At 34.3% G+C, this 22292-nt stretch overlaps 1 protein-coding gene across 4 annotated transcripts in view; it reads right to left on the reverse strand.

The window, feature by feature from the left end:
- Positions 1-22292, reverse strand: part of CTNNA3 (catenin alpha 3) — a 1445036-nt gene that overhangs the window by 748120 nt on the left and 674624 nt on the right. The window lies entirely within an intron of this gene.

Consider the following 22292-nt stretch of genomic DNA (forward strand, 5'->3'; position numbering starts at 1 on the left):
TAGAGATTTAAATTATGCAGCAAGAACATTACAGATTAACAAAAAGTAAGAAGCACAAGTTGAAGAACCACACTACCAAGCATTAAAGAAATGAGCTCAAATGATTTACATGTGTCACTCTTTTGCACTCATCTGAATATAAAACAAACAAACAAACAAACAAACAAAAACACTTGACTTTCTTGTACCTGATTGTAGGGAGGAGCCAGTCAATTTAGTGTGAATCTAGATTATATAACTATTTAAATACATGGAAGTGAGTGGATTCAGGATAATTGCCGATAAGTACTATTGAAACTGGGCTATGAATTACAGGATTTTTAGGCACTTTATTAAATAGGTAAGAATCATGTACAATAAACACTTTTTTAATTAAGTGGGATAATTTCTAAATAAGTGTGTTACTTGTTACAAGTATGTGAAAAAATTTTTTTCTACCATATTATAAATAAAACATCTTTTTGTTCTATTTATATGCTTATTAAAACTTTGTTCTTATAAAAAGAAACTAAAGTCAAGACATAGATTAGGGGCTTCTAAATTCATGAAAATTTACTAATTCTCCTGCTAAATCAATGTAAACAAACAATCCATTTAACTAAGATTTTAATTTTTATAATGACTTGTGAAAGAACAGACGATACTGATTCCTACGAGTTCTTGGTACTGTAATGCAGTGGATTACTTTCCTTGTTGATATAGGATAATGCTGTGCATGAAGCAGTTAAACAGTCATGTGGGTGGAGATAAGGCAGTGCTATTCAAAATATTTGACAAGCAGGAATGCATGAGCACCAGCACTTCCGCATGGGCAGGGGGCTTTTAGGGGCTACAGTCAGCAGGATAGGAGCCATTACCTATCATTATGAAAGTATCTATATACTTAAGTGATTCAGTCCTTTGGTAAGGGCAGGAAGTTTCATGTTAACTCATAGGTACTTGCTCCTGGAAAGGTGAAAGGAAAAGATATTAAAACTGATACAGAACAATTGCAAGGCATACCTGGCAATTCTTTATAAGCATTGTACTTCAATTAGGAGGTGTCCCTATTCAAAAGAATGTTCCCTATCCCTAACTTCTTGACCCTACAGGCCAGAAATACTCAGATTAAAGAGAAAAAGAACTGATTGACAAAAACATCATTTCTGAATTAACATGTAAAGCCATAGCCAATATATGCACAGTATATGGAAGAGAAGCAAAGTCTAAATAATACCAATAACATAACATCAATGATATCAAATGTTAATAGTTTACTTAAAATGTACCAAGCACCGACTGGGGCGATCCACGATGGCAGAGTAGATAAACACTGTGCCTTGTTTCCTTCCATGAGCACATCAAAATTACAACGAAATTATGGAACAATCAACCTGGAAGACCATTTGAAGCCTATCTGAACAGAAGTTTTATAACTATGGATGTAAAGAAGGAGCTACATCGACACTGTTAGGAGGGGTGGAAACATGAAAAGGGCTGGCCCAAACCTCTGTGCGGTGGTTGAGAACTGAGAGGGATATCTTGGCCATGGAGGTTTCCCCTGGAGGAGCGAGAAACCCCAGCCCCATACCAGCCTCCAGATTTCTGGTGCCAGGAACAGGAGTCCTCACAACACCTGGCTGTGCAAAACAGTGGGGATTCTAACCATCCAGGGAGACAGCAGGCTGTAGGAAACCCAGACATCCTCTTAAACAGCCCACACACAGACTCTCTCACTTGCAGACACTCACTTACTTTGGGTTCTGGCAGAGGGATAGTAACTCAGGGGGCATCAGAGCAAGGCTGGAGGACAGTCCCCATTTTCCCTGTATGGGGCCCTTCTTCTATGCAGCCAGCAGGCATGCACCATCTTTCCTGTGTTGAGCCTGCCCCCTATGCTTATGGCCAAATCTGAATCTGATTGGCCTGGTGAGGTCTGCTGCTCCACCCTGCTGACTGACTGGGACCCCACCCAACTCGCCCCACCCAACTCGCCCAACACCAGAGGCACTTTCGCTGAGAGCAGCCAGCCCCACCCATGCTGCACTCTTTCTTGAAAAAATATTGGAGTTCACAGTACCCAGGCAGGTGACAACTGGCCTCAATGTGTTCTGAGACTATTGCTGAGTAGCTCCAGGCTTAGCACTGGCACCAAACCAGAGTCTACATTAACCTGTTGACCACAACTCTTCCCACTCTAGTGACTCCCTGAGACTCTGCCTCACCCAACTCATGTATGGCATAAGGCTTTATCTGGGGTTGATCCTTAAAAGATCTGGCAGGTGGCAGCAGGCCTGGGATGTCCTGGCTTTTGTGGAGCTACCACAGGCCCAGTATTGGTGGCATACATACATCCTCAGTTCCCAGTGTGGCTTCTTCCATGTGCCTCCAGGGTTAGCACAGGCAGTGAACAACAGATCGCTTTGTAGTTCCATGGCTGGTCACAGGCAGTAGGTGACTTGGGCCTGTACTGAAGCCCCACACAGGAGGTCCTAGAACCAACATACTTGGAGGTTGGTTTCACACCACAGCAGAGCACCACCCAATTAGCCCCACAATTGGCACACCCAAAGGGAAGTCTCAACAAACACCACAATCCCACTGAGTGGGGTAAGCCCCCTTGCAGAGCAGCCTGTAAGATGTGGACACGACTAAAACCCACAGCCAATCAGCCTGAGGGTCAATCCCACTAACTGACATGCCAATAGCAATCAAGGTTCAACCATAACAGGAGTGCACACACAAGGGACATTCCTGGAGCACCCAGAGAAGGTGAACAGGGAAACTGTGCCAGGGCCTCACAGGGCACTTACTACACATAAGGCCACCCGGCCAATATTGGGAGACACAGCAGATCTGCCTCATACATAGAAACAAACACAGGGAAACAGCCAAAATGAGGAAATAAAGAAATACATCCCAAATAAAAGAACAGGGAAAAACTCCAGAAACAGAACTAAATAAAATGGAGGCAAGCAACCAGAAACAGAGTTCAAAACAATGGTTATAAGGATGCTCAAGGAACGTAGTGAGAACTTCAGCAAAGAGATAGCAAGTGTAAAAAAGGACATAGAAATCATTTAAAAAAAAAGTCAGAAGTGAAGAGTAAAATAACTGAAATGAAGAATGCACTAGAAGGAATGCACTAGAAGCAGACTAGATGATAAAGCAGAGGATTGAATCAGAAATTTGGAAGACAAGGTAGCAGAAAATATCCAATTGGAACAGCAAAAAGAAAAAAGAATCCAAAGAAAACAGGATAGTTTGAGACCTCTGACACATCAAATGTTAAGAACATTTGCATAATACGAATACCAGAGGAGAAGAGAGAAAGCAAGGGATTGATTACCTATTTGAAAAAATAATGATGAAAACTTTCCTAACCTAGAAAATGAAATAGACATACAAGTACAGGAAGCACAGAGAGTCACAAACAAGATGAATCCAAACAGGTCCATATCAAGACACATTATAATTAGAATGGCAAAGGTTAAAGACAGAGGGAGAATGTAAGATCAGCAAGAGAAAGGCAACTAGTAACTTATAAAGGAGCTCCCATAAAACTGTCAGCTGATTTCTCAACAGAAAGTTTGCAGGTCAGAAGGGATTAGCATAAAATATTCAACATGATGAAAAGTAAGGATATACAACCAAGACTACTCACCAAAGCTATCATTTACAATCAAAGGATAGATAAATAGTTTCTTGGGCAAGATAAAGTTAAAGAGGTTCATCATCACCAAACCACTATTGTAAGGAATTTTAAAGGGACTTCTTTAAGATGGAAAAAGAAAAAAGATCAAAATTATAAATAACAAAATGACAATAGCTACATATCTATGAACAATTACTTTCAATATAAATGGATTAAATGCTACACTCAAAAGACATAGGAGGGCTGAATGGGTAAGAAAACAAATCCTTACACATGCTGCCTACAAAAGAATCATTTTAGATTGAAAGACACACACAGAAGGAAAATAAAAGGAAGGAAAAAGATATTTCAGGAAAATGGAAATGAAATAAAAAAAATCAAAAAAAATCTGGGGTAGCAATACTTACACCAGACAAAATTAACTTTAAAACAAAGTCTATAACAAGCAACAAAGAAGGACCCAGTGATCACACTTCTGGGTATTTATCTAAGAAACCCAAAACACTACTTTGAGGTGACATGTTCATCCATATGTTCATTGCAGCATTGTTTTCAGTGACCAAGATGTGGAGGCAGCCTGGGTGTCTATCAATGGAAGGATGTATTGCTCAGCCATGGAAGGAAATGGATTCTCGCCCTCTGTGGTGGTACGGATGGACCTGGAGGGTACTGTGATGAGTGGAGTATGTCAGACAGAGCAAGACAGATGCAGTGTGATTTCATTTATATGTGAAATCTAAAGAACAAAATAAACAAAACAGAAACAAACTCATAGATACAGAGAACATATTGATGGTTACCAGTTGGGAGGGGGTTGGGATTTAGTGAAAAAGGAGAAAGGTTTAAGAAGCACAAATTGCTTGTTACACAGTAATAATGGAGATATAGGGTATGGCATAAAGAATATATCTAGTAATATTGTAATAACTATGGATGGTGTCAAATGGGTACTAGATCTGTTGGAGTGAAAGATGGGAGGGGTTTGAGAGGCAGGATCAAAAAGATGAAGGGATTAACAACTACAAATTTGTAGTTAGAAAATTGTCATGGTGGTGTAATATAAAGCACAGGGAATATAGTCAATAATACGGCAATAACTTTTGTATAGTATCTGGTGAGTGAGTATTAGACTAGTCAGGGGGATCATTTCTTAAATTATATAAATGTGTAACCACTATGCTGTACACCTGACATTAATATAAAATAATACTGAATGTCAACTGTAATTGAAAAGTATAAAAGGGGGTGGGGGGAATGAAGGGGAATATGAGGTCCAAATTTCCAGGAAAAAAAAAAGTAAGGCATAGGGATGTAATGTATAGCATGGGGACTACAGTGTATAATGTTGTTATAGCATAGTGGTGTCAGATGGTTGCTGGACTTAGCATGGTGATCACTTCTTTAGATATATAAATGTTGAATAACTATGGTGCACACCTGAAACTAATATAATATTGTATGTTAGCAATATTTTAATAAAAATCTTAAAAAAATAAAATACATTGAAAAAATGTACAAAGCACTAAATCCACAGACATTATTTTATTGAATTATGTCAATTACCCTATTAAATAATCACTGTCTGTTTTTTTCATAACCAAACTGAGGCTTAGAGCAGCAAACTGTTCTTCATGAACACAGAGCTAGTATGTGATAGACCCTGTCTCATGAATAAGGACTTCCAGAACTGCTTTAGAAAGTGGCAAGAATGATGAGATAAGTATACTCAAAGCGAAAGAGAATATTTTAAGGGCAATTAATGGCAATGTGTCTTTCACTGTAATATTTTTTTTAACTTAAACATTCACCATTCTTTTTATTATACCTCATATATACAGTGGAATATTATTCAGCCCTAAAAAATGAAATATTGCTATTTGCGACAACGTGAATGGGTCTTGAAAGTATCACCCTAAGTCAAATAAGTCACATGAAATAGGATAAGAACCGTGTGATTTCACTCACATGTGGATATAAAACAAAAAGCAACAAATGAACAAATAAACTCATAAACACCGACAGCAGTAGGATAGGTTATCAAAGGAGAAAAGGGTTTGGGGGAGGATAAAAATGGTAAAGGAGGTCAAATATATGGTGATGGAAGACAAGCCTTTGGGTGGTGAGCACACAATGCAATATACAGATGATATATTATAAAATTGTATACCTGAAACTTACATACTGTTATTAATGAATGTGACCCCAATACATTTAACTAAAAATAAACTTGTAGAATCACACACAAAAAAATACACCTTAAGTTAAATTAGCATATATTAACTGAAAAGAAGCCAAGCATTAAAAAGCAATACGCTAGCAAAGAACTTGTGGGACAAGAGCAGTATGAGACACAAATGAGGACCACCAGGCAATGGGAAAAGAGATACAATGTTGTACAGAACATAAATTCATTTCTTTGCATTTTTGGTGCACAGGAACTTAAGTTTAACATCAAAGAACCACTAGAGAGTTTATATATTTTGTGATATGCCATAATCAATGTACAATAAAATGTATATTAGTCTCATCTTAGGTAATAAGATTGGTGATCTTAATCAAACAATTTTATTGTCCTAATAGAATTTCAACCAAAGAATGTCTTCATGTCCAAAACCAAACTTCTGTCCCTCCCATCCAAATTTGAATTTCTTCACAGCCAGCCATAAAGGGCCCTACACTGGAAATCTGGATACTCCTGCTCCTCTTTCTCCCTCCAGTAGCTAATCAAGGCTTTCCATTTATGCTCCTGAGATCCGCTCACTTTTATCTTCATCACCATTACCTTAATTCTTCATTTCCTGTACAACACTAATGGTTCCATAACTGGTGTGTATCTCTTCCCGGCCTTTTGGCTAAGCTCAAGTGTAGTGTAACTGGTGTACCTGCAACTTTTCACTCTCCCAGTCTCCTAGTCAATACATTCTTCACTCCACAGTGTGATTTAAAAATAAATAAAATTACAAATCCTCTTCACGTTGCGCCCCTGTCTTTAAAACCTATCAATCAGTGGTTTCCCTTTGAAAGATTTTAAACAGGACCCAAATCTTTACGTCCTTAAAGCTCCTGAGGCCATGATTTGGCCTCTGCCTAACCATCGCTCCAGCTCCATCGCAGGCCACATCTTTGCTATCTGTGTTCCAACCATTAAGGCTTTCCAGATTCTTAAATATGCCATTCCTTCCCTCTCCACAGCGCTCTGTTTATGTTGACCTGTCAACTCAAAATTTTGTTCCCACTCCCCAGCCCCTGTAATCATATCCTGGTTATTTCCTACTCATCTTTAGGATCTTAATCCCAATGCTGCTTCAATCAGGAGGCCTTCCCAGACTCAAAGCAATTACAAATCCTTATTACAACGTGTAGTTATAAATTCCCGTTTGTTATTAACTGATAATGTATAGCTCCCCCAACAAATAGACTGGAAATACTAGCAGGGTAAAGGACTGAGTCACTTTTGTTCACCACTCTTTCCCCAGCATTTAGTATATGCCTGACACTTTTAAGATGCAATAACTGTTATTGGATAAGTTAACTATTATTGGACGTTATTAACTATTATTGGACATTATTACAATCAAATTGTTTTGTCAGACTAAGCAGTAACTGTGTAAAAATACCATCTTACCAATGCTAATTTCTATATGAGTGGGCTACACATTACAGTCATCCATGGTCACCTGGTATATGTTTAACTTGTACAGCTGCAAAATATATAAGATTTCACTGGGAAGATGGCACACTATTGGGAGAAGAATGATACTTCTACAAGACTACTTTGTAAAATACTTTAAAAAGACGGGTTATTTTCTACTTAGACATAAATTATGATGACACATTTACCTCTTGAATTTATTTTGCCAGTGGCTTGTGCAGCTATAATGTCTTAATATACCAAATGCTGTTTTAAAATATCATATATATATATATATATATGTGTGTGTGGATATACATACATATATACATATATATTTACATTAGTATTTATATATATAAATATATATATATATATATATATATTAGTATTTACATTTTAAAGAAGAGGAAATAGAATCAAATACATTAAATTTTATGAGTGGTAGAGATCATTTTACTTACACTATACTGTAATATTTTAAATGTTTAGCAATATTTTTAACATTTTTATTGTAACATCCTTTGAACTTGAGCTGTTATTTAGATGCCTATTAAGTAGGCTCATGATATCTGCTCTGTTAATGTGTCAGTACAGTAATATTTCTGCAAATACATAAAAAGCATTTCTATTTATTCCCTATACTGGGATCACATTCCTGACCTTCCCCCTACTTGAGTTATATCTACTTGGTTCTCACATGAGACATTAGTCACAAATACAGTAATGCACCAGCAAATTTGAAATTTTGAGTCACTAAAGATCAAAGTATCCCACTCATCTTCTGTTGAGACAACCATTTAATTGCAGGCTAGTACATTTGAATACTAAACATTTAAGATCAAATTACCTGCCAGAAATAGATCCTAATAAACCTGGTTAAAGCAAAATTAGGCCATAGTTTAAAAGGGCACAGAGATATCATGAAAACAGAACAAGAAATGTTGAGAAGACTTCACAAAACTCCAATCAAATGCTTCAATTTTTAGGCCTTAAACAACAACCATCCTTTACTGGAACAAGTTGGGAAAATGTATCAAAATCAAGTATATTAAGGATGTCCAAAAGATAGCTGTCTGAAAGATCAAATAAATATTAACAATGAATAAATGAATGAATGAATGAAATAAAACTCAGCTGTATCCAAAGCACAAGGCTTCTGAGTAAAACTGATTTCAGCAGGATGAGCTCGTCATCACTCTCCAACAGTATCAATGCTTTCACGGAGTCCACAAACTTTCTGAGTTATCTACGTTTTTCATTATTATCATTTTTATTATCCTTCATCATTATCCGCTTTCCTTTTGTACTTATAGTCTTGAAACACACAAATCATAGCTGTTCTATGGGTTTAAAGTCTACTGACACAATTTCAAGAAAAAAAAAACAACACTGGAATTAGTAAAGAGCTTGTAAATTTGCTGTTTCCTATTGAATAGCAATAGCAAGAAAGTAAACTTGTTGACCGCCAAAGTGCCTCCCGTAATCATGTTTACTTTCTTTAGTCTGTGTTGATTTTCAAATCCTCAGACCCAACCAAAGTCCCAACACAGAGGAAGCGCATTTGTTGAAGCTGGAAGATAATTTAAATATATCACCTCAACACTCGTATGCTAAGTGTCGTAAGGCAAAATACCTTCAGCTAGGCGATGCCTCTGTGGTAGTTAAATTATAGTTCCCAGGATGGCAATATTGCATTTACAGCACACTAGCAGCCCCACAAAGATACAGTTCACTGCCTCAGCGGATTCAGCAATGAAAAGGAACACATTTAAATACTACAGCTATTGTGCATGAATAAATGGCAAAATAAAGGAAACACTTTAACTGCTTTCCAGCAGTTTTACCCACAACCATTCAATTTCTCTTTATTTGTTTCTCTTAATAACTTTTTCCCTAGGTAAATGTGGGAAAGCACAGTGCTATTGTGACCTTGAATTTGATACAAAGCCAATAATACATATTGATACTGGCAATAACTGTGTATGTGTGATTTTCCTGTTTATAAAGGACATTTTTTTTTTTTAAAGGAAAACCAAACCAAGAGTTGAGGGCTTGCTTTTTCTAAAGTTCCTATGATTGTCCTGGCCCTACACCTCAGGTTATTTATTATTTCATCTCTATTTGGAGAGATTGGGCACTGTTGTCCCTGGAATGATATTTTCTTCAGTCTGCAAATTGAGTTAAACTCATGGAGTAGGGAAAATAAGTTAAGATGAACATTAACATAATTATTTGCCGATGTAAAATTTCATATTTGTTACCTTATTTAACATTCCCTTGAATTTTATAATGTCAACATACCAGATATGAGAGCCCTTATAATTATAGAAATGTTCAGTACATACTGAGATTGGCCTTTGATATATAATTTACCACAAAAAGACTATTAGCACTGTACATGTTACCTGCTTTTCTCTTGATATGTTTGGTAATCAGCTCAATAGTGAAAAATTACCCACGTACAGGTTGAAACTCAAAAATTGCTCATGTGTCAATTGCCAATGAAGAATTAAAGCTTAGAAATACCAAATTTCATTTGGCTAGCACATATTGCTCAGTCTCCTCTAAGTCTCCATTAAAATTCCCATGAAAACATATGAATAAAGTTGAAAATTAATAACAGTATTAATAACTATGTCTTGCAGTTAACCTATGTTAGGTTATTGACTATCATTACTGAGGATGAGTTCAGTGTTTTCAAAAGTGAGCTGATTTAAAGTTTGTTTAAAGGAAAATACTAGATGAATAATAGTACAAGTGGTGTTTAGATATGGAAAAAATTGTGAAAATGATGTAAGAATGATGGAAGTTTAGGAAACTATAGTTTGTTGCAGGTACAACTATTTTATGTAAGCAAATGATTGTCTAACCCAATTCAAATTAGTGGCTCTTTCTATGTCTAGTTTGTGATTCCACGTCTCAGAAAATACTGGGTAAAATGAAGGGAACTAGAGATTGTGCATTGCATTCCAGGAGTTGAGGCCCCAACAGGTAAAATTCTGTAAGTTTAAGTGGTGATACAAAAAGATTCTAGTACCAATGTGTAGTGAGTTTTATAGTTTTATTGCCATATTCTTCATCTGTGCAAGGTCTCATAAAGCCAAAAAATTAGAGGTGAAAAATGTTTCAATCCCGTTAAGCCATATTAGATGAAAGCCTACTAGACGTCTACAACCATATGCATTTATCTGTCATGCATCTACAGATCTAAGAGGATGCAGCCAGATAAGCAAAATAAAATGTACAACTAAACAGAGTATAATTCAAAGGTAATACATATACACTGTTTCTTAATAAACATTAAGCCTCACTCATATACTCTACAGTAAAAAGGAAAGGGGGGAAATGCATGGTTTAAAAATCACAAAAAGAACTAAAACAAATTTTGAGAGAATCCAAATTATCTGCCAATGATTTTAGTTCACTGTCAGAACAAAATTCAACACCCTTAAAAGAACATTAAAATAAACCAAAGCCTCTAAAATATATGATCTGAAATAGTTAGCTTACAATAAAAATTAAATAGGCATATGAAGGAGGAGGAAGAGGTGAATGTTAAGAACTAAAATATCTAATAGAGATAGATCCAGAAGTTTTCCAGATATGGAATTAACAGACAAGGATATCAAAAAAGCTATGATTAATACTGCAATAAAAATGAATAATAAATGAACAAGATGTATGAAAATATAGAGTATTTACACAGAAAGTTTGAGTCTATAATATATCAGATGGATATTTTAAAACTGAGAAATACAATATCTGAAGTTAACTCGTTGTACAGCATTAAAAGACTGGACACAGAAAGATGGGATCAGTAAATACGAAGAAAAGTCAGTACAAAATACCCAAACTGAAGCACAAGAGTAGGGGAGGGAGGAACACAGCAATGAGCAGAAAAGAAATGTGGGATGTGGTCAAAAGATCTAGCATACATTTAATAGGAGACCCCCAAAAAAAGAGCATAGAGAGAATAAGACTGAACCAATATTTGAAAAAATAATGGCTGAGAATTTTACAAATCTAAATTTAAAAAAAAAACAGATTCAAGAATCTCAGTAAATGCCAACTGTGATAAATTCAAGGAAAACAGAACTAGGCACATCCCAGTCTAACTACATTAGAGCAAAATAAACAACATTTAAAAAGCAACAAGAGAAAAATGATTCACTACTTTTAGGGATACAATAATACTCATGTGAATGTTGTCTGCCTTCCTAATAGAAGCCGTGGAATGGATGACAATTAAATGGCAATTTTAAAGGGCTTAAAGAAAAATCTTGAAAATCTGGAATTCAATATGCAGAGAAGCTATCCTTCAAAATAAGTAAAAAAGACATTCTAAGATAAACAAAAATTGAGAAAATTTATTGCTAGATGGCATTCACTATAGGAAATACTAAACAAAGGCTGTTAAGTAAAGTTGAATCGTCAATATTTTTGGTGTCACAGAGTACGGTATTGGGTGAAAAAAACACATATACAAATGACTGATAAAAAAGATATTTAGAAAAAGATTCTGAATGTGAAAAGTAATAACATACCCATGTATTCTGCTTATATGTCCCTCTTTGATGTATACACAATAGTGATAAATGTTTTAAAAATATGCTACGTTATTCAAAAAGGGTCTTTTAATAAATATAAAAATCATAAGTGATAAAAGAAGTACTGCATCATAGCTTATTTGGCAGTATTTTGTTGTTTTGTTTTATTTCTTAGTAATATGTAAGTTAATGTATCTTGCTATCCATTTACTTATACATTTGATAAAACACAGCAATACTTTGAATGTTAAAACTGCAGAATTGAGGGAGAAATCCAGGAAAACTGTTTTACTTGTATAAAAAACAATGAAACAGGCAAATATTTTAGATACTTAACTATGAAAAAAATGGAAATAGACAAAAAAACAAGTAAAATAGAGCAATTTTCAAATGTTTCTAATAAACTTAAAAATATTATTAAAATTTAAAAATTTCTGGAAAAGTATAACACACTTTGTTGCAAAAAGATAGACAATATAACATACAAAAACTAAATGAATAAAGCTATTTTAAAGTTATCTCCATTAAATCCTCTGTGGATTTAACTTAATCCTCTACAGATTATTCATTAACTTTTACAAAGTCTCTATGCTATGTAATTCTCTGAAACTATTTCAGAATATTAAAAATTTGGAAGTGTTTTAAGTACTATACCATTATACGTAATTCCATCTATGAAATTTTAAAATTTAAATAAAGTGGATGTCTTTAAGAAAAATATATGACCAAACTGATTTAAGAAAGATGGTCTGACCAAGCTAATTAATGAAGTGGCCAAAAGATTTTCATATAATTTTAAATAGACTTTAAGCCCAGGTGGCTAAATGGATGAGTTCTGTTAAACTTGTAAGGAATAATGATTTTTAAAAACTCTTCATTTAATATGAATTGTTTCAGAACAAATGAAAATGTAGAAGCTTCTCAATCCATTTTACCTGTGCATATAAGCTTATTTAAGAAAAGGTGACAAAAATAACACCAAAACAACTGAAAAAAGATATAGTAGATCTCACCTATGAAAACAGACGTAAAAAATTCTTAAATAAAATATAATCATGTTTCACATGCACAAATAAAACTCAGATATTAGATGGCTCCACTAGTGAATTCTAACAAAAATTTAAAGGAGTCATACTAATCTTACACAAAATCTTTTAAAAATTACAGAAATAAAGCACATTGTCCAACTTATTTATGTTGGAGGACCTAATGAATGCAAAGAGTCAAGGAAAAGAACTAAAAGCCATAAAAAATATAAAGGAAGAAAAAAAACTCTCAGAAAACGTGATTCGCAGACATGATTATGGACATAGAAAAATCACAAGATCAATGTAAAAAAATCAATTGTATGTGTATATACTAGCAAGGAACAAATAGAAAATGGAATTTAAAGCACAATGCCATTTGAAATAGCATTAAATACAAAACACTCAAGGATAAATATAATTTAAAAAATGTATAAAACTTCATACTGAAAACTGAAATATTTCTGAAACAAAGTAAAAAAGTGTTAAGTAAATGGATACCTATGACTTATACATATATTAGAAAGGCTTTGTTTTTTGAAGAGGAAATTAATATATTTGGCAAAACAAAGTAATAGCCTCCACTTCTGTTTAATTCTGTACCTCATATCAGCTTTTATTACTGCATATCAAACATTTCAAGAATTGACTTGCATGTCTTTCACCATATATAGTCCATAAGGCTAGGGACCATATGTATAGCACATACTATATAGCAGCAATAGCAACAAATGAACCATTTATTCATAAACACTTTATACCTGGCACATAGACAAGCATCTTTCAGAAATATCTCACTTAATTTTTAGTATAATTCTCATTTTACAGACAATCAAATTGTGGTATAGAGAAGTTGTATTGCCCATCAATAGTCACAAAGCTAGTATGTTGAATAAAGTTAAGCTTTCAACTAGATCTCTTTGATTCCAAAATCCATACTCTTAATAACTAGGATGAACTACTTCCCAAATCTCCAATGAAAAATTAATATGTATTAAATAATAATTGCATCAAACTGGCCAAAAAAGTATACATTCCTTATGATATTAATAAACTAAAACCAGCTGAAAAATTTTTAAGCCAGGGCAAACATATATTGTTTTTCTTTCTCATCTGTTGCTACTGACATTTGTGAAGATTTTCAGGCAAAAGTGTATTCTTTGACTTCCACTAGGCATTAGATCTAATTTTTTCTTAACTACTGTCTGTTATAATTAGCTGTGTATTTGTGTGAAAAATGTTTTTTTCATTTGTTTTTATGTTAGATATATTTCTGTGGTTCATCCAAAGAAACAGAAAGAATATGCTACACACTCTTAAATTGGCTTCCAAAATACTAAAACCCTGTTAGACAACCCAAGAACTCTCTGGTTTCATCTTTCAAGCAGATTCCTTTTGAGTTTTTTTGTTGTGTTTTGTTTATAAAATCATTGGGCTTTGTGACTTTGGCCCTGATTTCTTCAGCTGCCCTAACTCCTCTGTAGTAAATGCCAGCATCATCCCTACGAACTCTCATGGTCTCCTCACTCAGTGTCACTTCCAGCAGCACTCTGCCCCCTGGTCTCTTAATAATGAAAATGAACATCAAATCCTTTTTTCTGCATCCCATTTATCTTCGTTGCTTTTTTATGTCCATACATACACTTTATTTTACTTGTTTGTTTCTGTTGTACAATCTCTGAGAAGTCTAGTGAAAGGATCACTCCTTTCAATAAAACATTAAAGGGGAAAAAATCATGGCACCGATTATTTTCCAAAGGAGCACTGAATAGCATAATTTTTATTAAACTTCTATAATATAAAATCTATATTGCTTTCCTCAGTTATTTTAAGACCTAAACCTTGTTGTATAATGGTTATCATTAACATAAAATTTTAAAAGAATATGTGGATTTAGAAATATGCTAGATTTAGCTTGAGTGCAGAAAAGAGTTAACATAGCAGGCCTGAGACTGCTATCCCTAGAAAGGCCTATTTGCAAACTTGGCCTTTGGCTTGAATTTAAGAACTTAAATGGTAAACACTCCCCCTAGACTAATATTAAATTTTCTCTAATTAGTAAGAGTAGTTCGCTGTGCCTAAACATTTATACAAACAATATAATCTATGCTGAAGACCTGCTTTCTTTCTAGGAGCCTGGAATTTTCGTACATGTTATAGACAGAGGGTGATTACATGGCCAGCTCCCAATAAAAACTATGAACTTCTAGGCACAGCCACGCTTACCTAGTAGATAATGTTTTACACGTGCTGTCACAATTTGTTGCTGGAGAAATTAAATGTGCTCTGTGTTAGTCCTCTGGGAATGGACTTCTGGAAGTTTGAGCCTGTTTCCTTCCAAACTCTACCTCTTTCATTTTTTTCCTTTGCTGATTTTGCTTTGCACCTTCTCATTGTAATAATAAATCACACCTGTGTATACAACTATTCTGAGTCCTATGAGGCCTCCTAGCACATCCTCAAACCTAAGGAGGTGGTCTTAGGAATCCCAGACACAGCTAATGTTTAGCATACTCTTACAATTTTCTTTCTAAATAAAAAGAATAGAACATTCCATTAAAAATTTCCTTTCTTTGAAGACTACATGTAATTATGCTTTAATGGATTTTTTTCTTTTTTTTTTTTTGTCTCAGTGACTCTTGTTTTATAATATAATCTTCAATTATATCCTTAGTAATACAAATAAGTAATAACTGTGATATAAGGAATAGTAAAATGTAAGGAAAGATGTCCTGAGATGTTTAATTTCATCAGAAAATTCAAGCCACCACTTTTACATACTCACCTGTAAACTCAAATTGCTAAGAGGAATCAATACATCTAGATTAACAGTCAGAAAATACCAGTTGAAGTTGTAAAGAGTTAGTTCCTTTAAAATGTCTGTCATCCTCAACAGGAGATAATGTTTTGAAGAAGTTATGGTATCTATTTTCTAGGAAAAGAAATGCACATCTGTGTGTCGGTACCAGAAGCAGTAGGAGAGAATGAAATGTAATCGGTATGGTGGGAGCATCTAGAAATGTACGTATTGACCAAGTTCCTGTGAAGTAGAGTACCGAGAAAGTTTTTGCAGCTTTCCCATTTACTCTTCATTTTCCATTTTGAATGGATTAAGTGATATTCTTCTTCTTATATCATTCACAAGGGTAATTTGGATTATTTCAAAGCAATACAATGGCAACTTAGGAAAAAAGGGTCATGCCAATATAGTAACATGAAATGCTCAACAGTCAACTAGCAAATAAATAGATATTTCATCATATGAGTGCTTGTGAGAAATAGAGGAACAAAAGAGAGAAGCAAAACTTAAAAATCATTAAATGCTGAAATTAGAATATGCTAAAAACAAGTCCTAACAACACAGCACTTACTATATGTCAGATATTGTTCTGTATCTTAACTCTATCATTCTTTGCAACAATCCTAATAGATAGCTGATATTATTATCAACCTCATTTCAAAAATGAGGAAACTGAGCTTAAGAGAAAAATAAGGGTCATTGAAGATCACACATTAAGAAGAATTGGAGTCCAAAGCTAGGTGGTCTGACTCAAGAATCCAAGCTCTTAAACATGATAGCATGTTGTCAACTTAAACACAAGACATGTTATAGAAAGATTTCTCAAAATAGTGATTAAAAAATCAGCTTGCTTTTCAAGTCTGTAGTTTTATAAGGAACTAAAACTGCGTGGAGGGACCAAAGCTAAACTATTCTAACTTTTCTTACAGAACCCAACCCTTCCTTCCACACATAGATACATCAAGTGAAACGCTAAGACTTTCACAATGTGACATTCTCTATGGATCGTTCATATAATTTGGAAGTATTTTGAATTGTCGTAACTATTTAGGATTTATATATATATAAATTTTCATGAAATAGACACCTGTATGTTGATACAGACCAAACCACCAAAACATAGGAACAGAGAAGTGACAAAAAAGTAAGGGCTAGGATGCAAAGTAATTAAAATAATAAACCCTGAGTTGTGCAGGCAAACGGGGTAAAGAGAAAGGATACAAAAGATAATTTTCATGAATGCTTAAAAATTATTTTCTACAAATCAGAAGTCTTGGGTTGGTGTGCATCAGTAATAAGGGCCAAAAGTTTGTACCTGTACGTGGAGAACTAATGTCTAACTGAATGGAATAATTAGGCCAGTTTCCATTAACTCAAAATTCCTTTCTCTATATACGAGTATGAGTGAAGTTTCTGGATCTTTTTTCTGGAAAAATAAAACAAACAAAAAACCTCACAGATTTAAAGAGCCAGTCAGGCAGTTATTTTCCTTCATGGGCCTCAGTTTCTTTCTTTGAGAGTTGAATTTGAAAGACGTTTGAATTTTCATGTGCTCTGATATTCTTTCTTGCACTTGTTAATAAGAGCCAGGTAACCTCTCGTATCCATTTTGACTTAAGCTATCAAGAAACTCATTTTCAGAAGCCTCCTTTAGGCTTCTTAAAAACATGTATGTTTTTTACGTAGCATGGCTACTGATTTTTATTAAACCCTTTTCATGTCTCTGTTTCTACAATCATGATCTTGCTCTCTAATTCTCTTTTAATGTAATGAATAATGTTGGTATATTGTTAACTGTGAAACATCCACCCATCCATGGAGTATATACTATTTTAAACAAAGCAGTCAGAATTATACTTCTAACACCTAAATGTACAAATATAGTATGGGGGTGTGTGGGCTTAGCAGCAGTTCTTGCAAACTCATCAGTTCCCGTACACCCTAAAACTACTCCTCCCCTGCATTTCCTACCTCTTGGAATATAGCATTTTCCAGCCAGCCAGAATATTGAAATCATCTTAGATCACTCTCTCTCTCTCTGACTCCCACAGTCAATCTGTCCCCACATTCTGTTGATTCTACTTTCTAAACATTTCTCAATCCCAGGTCCCGCATCCATTGATTTATTTAGACCCTTAATATCTCAAGTACTTCAGCTAGATTTCTAACAGGGATTGTCATCTCCCATACCCCCCCACCAAATATCTCCCACTTCAGTTAGAAACTGAGTACCACTTTTGTTACTTAAATGCTTCAATGTTTCCTCATAAATAAGAAGATGGTTTCCAAACACCTTAGAACAGCACATAAGGCCCTGAATTATCTGCCCCTCACCCCTGAATCTCTGCTTCCATTGCCCATGCATGACTGCTGTAGGTATGTTAGTGTTCTTCCCATACTCATCATGACCTCAAATGCCCCCTTGCAGTTACACATGTCCTTTCATCCTCCTAGTTAATCAACTTCCTGCCTACGTGCGCCTTCCCACAAGCCCCTACACTCATTGTATCCTTTCCTCAAAGAAATATTTCCTTATTACCACTCTCATAGAATGAGCTACTCTTAGACTATTAGTTTAGTCATCTTCCACCCCCTCTTCATTTCATCTCTGAATCCTCAGTATTTGGAACAGCATATTGACAGTGCGGAAGCTCAGTTGGGTTTAGATGTATATATTGAAACTTTGGATGAACAGAAATTAAATGTAACAATGAACATGCTGGTTTACAAGTTGATACTAATGGTTAAAGTAAACAAAAGGTCACAGTATACTGTGCAGGTACTACTCCATATGCATACTAAACTGAAATTAGGACATATATTCTAAGCAAAACAGTGAACAATTAGAATGAGTTCAGACAAGGCAGTAGGGTGAGGACCCTGACAACACAAGGACATAACAAGCTTTTCAACATGTTTCAGATCAAGGGGGACTAGCAACTAAACTGAACGTACTTAGGTTGTTTAGACTAGATGAGAGCAAAAACAATGGAGACAATAATTGCTCCGATAATTAGAGTCTGTGACTCAGAGTTAAAGAGAAGAAAAGGAATAGAGTCACAGAACACAGAAAGAAGAGCCAATTTTTCAACTTAGGCAAGAGGAATTTAAGGAGTTTTCATCCATATAATAAAATTCCTAGTGATAAAATTGCTATAATTCTTTAGTTTCTCCCAGTGTTTCTTGAAAGGAAGTGAATGGCAGTTTTGAATGGAGGAGTTTTTAGTTGGATAGAATTATTCTGGGTGTTGCAGAACATTTGGCACCTCAGGTTTCCACCCACAAAAATCCAATTATGATCCTACATCATGGGGTCAATAAAAAATGCCCTTACTTATTTAAAAAAAAACTTTCATTTGAGAACCACTGAAATTCACAAATACACTTGTGGCTCTTTTTTGGAATTGTGCAAGATATTTTAAATATATTTTTTAATTCTCACAATAACCACGCAAGATAGAAATTGTCATTTCTATGTTAAGATGAAAAATTGAAGTTCTGCTAGTAGCAGACAGACTTTTCTGAATTAGAGTTTCTCCTTACATCTCTGACAGCATAACTCTAAAATGTCTCTTAGATTATACTGTCTATTCGCCTACCTGAGACTCTGTGTGAAGGTTCTGGGATGCTGACTATTGGTTTAACTTCGGAGTATTTTCAGTGGCCAAACCCAATCATATTCAGGCTTTTGTTTCCTGCTGAATTTCCTTTTTGGGGTAGCTCTCCCACTTTGAAATGATCTAGCTTGGTGTCTCATTCACTCCTTTTTGACCTATCGCAGTGTAGTCAGCCTTATCGTGTAACAGTATGTGAAAAAATCCCTCCTTACTAAAATTAATCAAGTAGTTTACATACAGAGAAATGAGGCAAGCTGCCAAAGATCATAAAGCAAATGAACTAGAGTCAAATCTATGCCAGTACTGAAATCAATAAGTTGAAGATAAAAGGAGTCATATTTCAGTTTGTGCAAGGAAAATATTTATAGGTTATATATAAACATATTCTAGGAAAATATATTAATTTTGATTGTTAAATACAGGGAGTCCATTAAAATCTAGTATTTTGTTATCACAAAGTAAAATATATGATATTCTGCTATGGAAATAATGTTAAATCTTAATTTATTGAGCAAATAGGAGAGATAATACAATTGTTAAAAAAAATCATGAACTAGAACTAGAACTAGAAACAGAGTTTGAATCCTAGCTTGACAATTTATTCATTCCATGACTTTTGGCAAATTATTCAACCTCTTGTAACTCAGTGTCCTCATATGTAAAATGGAATAATTGCAGTATCTACTTGATAAGATGTGGATTAAATACATTAATACATAAAAACTGCTTAGAATATTTTCTGGAACATTAAAAATTCTTTGTAAATTTTAAGTATTTATGACTATGAAGGAGCTGTATAATTCCAATTCTACCATTTGCTATCTTGGGAAAGTAATTTTCTCTCTTTAAGTTTGCTTTCTTGTCACTAAACAATGATTTAAAAGAGTCCGTTTAGGGATTCTAATTTTATAAATACAAATGCATCACAATTTTTTTCCTCCAAAATTTTTCACTGGATATATCTCCTTGATGCATCAGAATAAGATTATCAATCATTAGTCACACACTTCCTTTTGAACATTACATAAGCTTTGTTTTACATCACTATTTTGCTGACATCCAAGCAGCACTTATTTTTGGTTGCTCCTTGAATTAATAGGTTCTGTTATCACCTCATGACAATTGTCCATGGTTGAATCTTTGTAGCTGACCACCCAAGGAACATAACGTGCAGACTGGCTATCACAGCGCTGTTTGCTTAATGTGAAGGAGAAAGGATATAATGCTTGTAAGCACAACATGTTCAGAGTTTTTGAATATACAATTTGTTGATCTTCTAAGAGGCTTGCTCACGAAATGTCTGTTTTATGTGTTAAGATGACTTTCTCTGCAAAATCTACACTCCAATTGCTGCATTTTAACCTGTCAGCTGTCTCTTTGGGATCTTGGCTAATAACACTTACAAGTGTCTTTTTCCCTCCTATTCATTATCACTAAAAGCATTTCAGTATCTTATTTGGTGATAACAAGTGTCTACTCAATTTGTGAAATGATAGGAAATCTATGTTTTAAGTCATGCTTGTCAACCACCTGAGCTTCCACTAGAGATAGGAAAGCTTAATTCACAAAATGCTGTTTTAATAAATTAGCTCTATAAATTGTTCCATTCAGCATGAAATAATAATATTGATGAAAGGAGAAAATTTATATGTAATTAGTTAATATATTAAATACATTCTTCTAGAGATTACTGGTCATTCTTTTGTGAAAAATTAATTATGTTTTTATTATATTCCAGGCACTCCACTGGGCATAAATGTTTGTGTTTTTTTTTAATTAAGATACCATGTGTCTTGCCCTTGATAAAAGAATCATAGTCTGATAGAATAAAAGAATTCTAAAAGAAAAATCACCTTTTGAAAGATTCTAAGTAAGAAGTTGGAAGGGGCAGGATCAAATTTGCCTTGGAGAATTATTGTTCTGGGGTAAGGGGTGTGTGTGTGTGTGTGTGTGTGTGTGTGTGTGTGTGTGTGTGTGTGTGTTTTGTGGAAAGGGGAAGAAAGACAGATAATGGAATATTATTCAGGCATAAAAAGGAATGAAGTATTGATTCATGGCACATTATGGAAAATCCTTGAAAATACTGTGCTAAAAGAGAGAAGACAGTAACCACATTTTCTATTTAAAGAAATGCCTAAAATAGGCAAATCCATACAAATTAGTGGATACTAGGGGTTGGGAAAAGGAGGAATAGAAGTGACTGTTAATGGGTATGGGATTTCCTTTTTGAGGTGATGAAAATATTCTAGAATTAGATAATGATGATAGTCACACAACTTTGTAAATATACTAAAAACTACCAAATTACACGTCAATAGGCTAAATTTTATAATATGTGAATTATATTTTAAAAGCAAAAATAAATGATAAACATGCACATATATACATAGATACATACATATAGCCTGGGCTTAATAAATATTTATTTATTCTGCGCTTAATAAATAATTGTTGAATGACCAAAATGACTAAAGGAACAAAATGTGCAATATACATATTAAAAAACAAAAAAAGGCCATATTCATTATAGGTTGGTGATGGGATTATAAGTGATTTCTACAGTTTGTACTATGGTTTCTATTGCAAAATTTTATTACTTTCATAATCATGAAAAATTGCAGTAAGTGTGGTTTAAAATTATTTATAAAAATGGTTCCTAATCTCAGGCTATGACCCAAATAACATTAATTTATATATAAAAAAGTTTTCTAGAAGGAACAATTCTTAGAAATGAAAGCTCAAATATTTGACCAAGCTTCTCTCATACAAAACATATACAAAAGTGATACGTTTTTCTTACAAAGCTTTCATTTATACTTTACCTCAGCTCCACCAACATCAACTTATTAGTCTATACCCACCCAAAGTGTTTTTAAATATTAACAGCATATATGATGGCATAAAGAGCGTCACTTAATTAGCAATATATCTGAAGCTAATTTAAACTTGCGTACACATGTGTGCATGCACACACAATCATAAAACAAGTCCAGGTCTATTTATACACATAGGTTCCTGGACTTACAAACAGCAAA

The sequence above is a fragment of the Rhinolophus sinicus genome, chromosome 15, assembly GCF_057876585.1.
Source record: "Rhinolophus sinicus isolate RSI-liver-muscle chromosome 15, RSI-T2T, whole genome shotgun sequence".
NCBI lineage: Eukaryota > Metazoa > Chordata > Mammalia > Chiroptera > Rhinolophidae > Rhinolophus > Rhinolophus sinicus.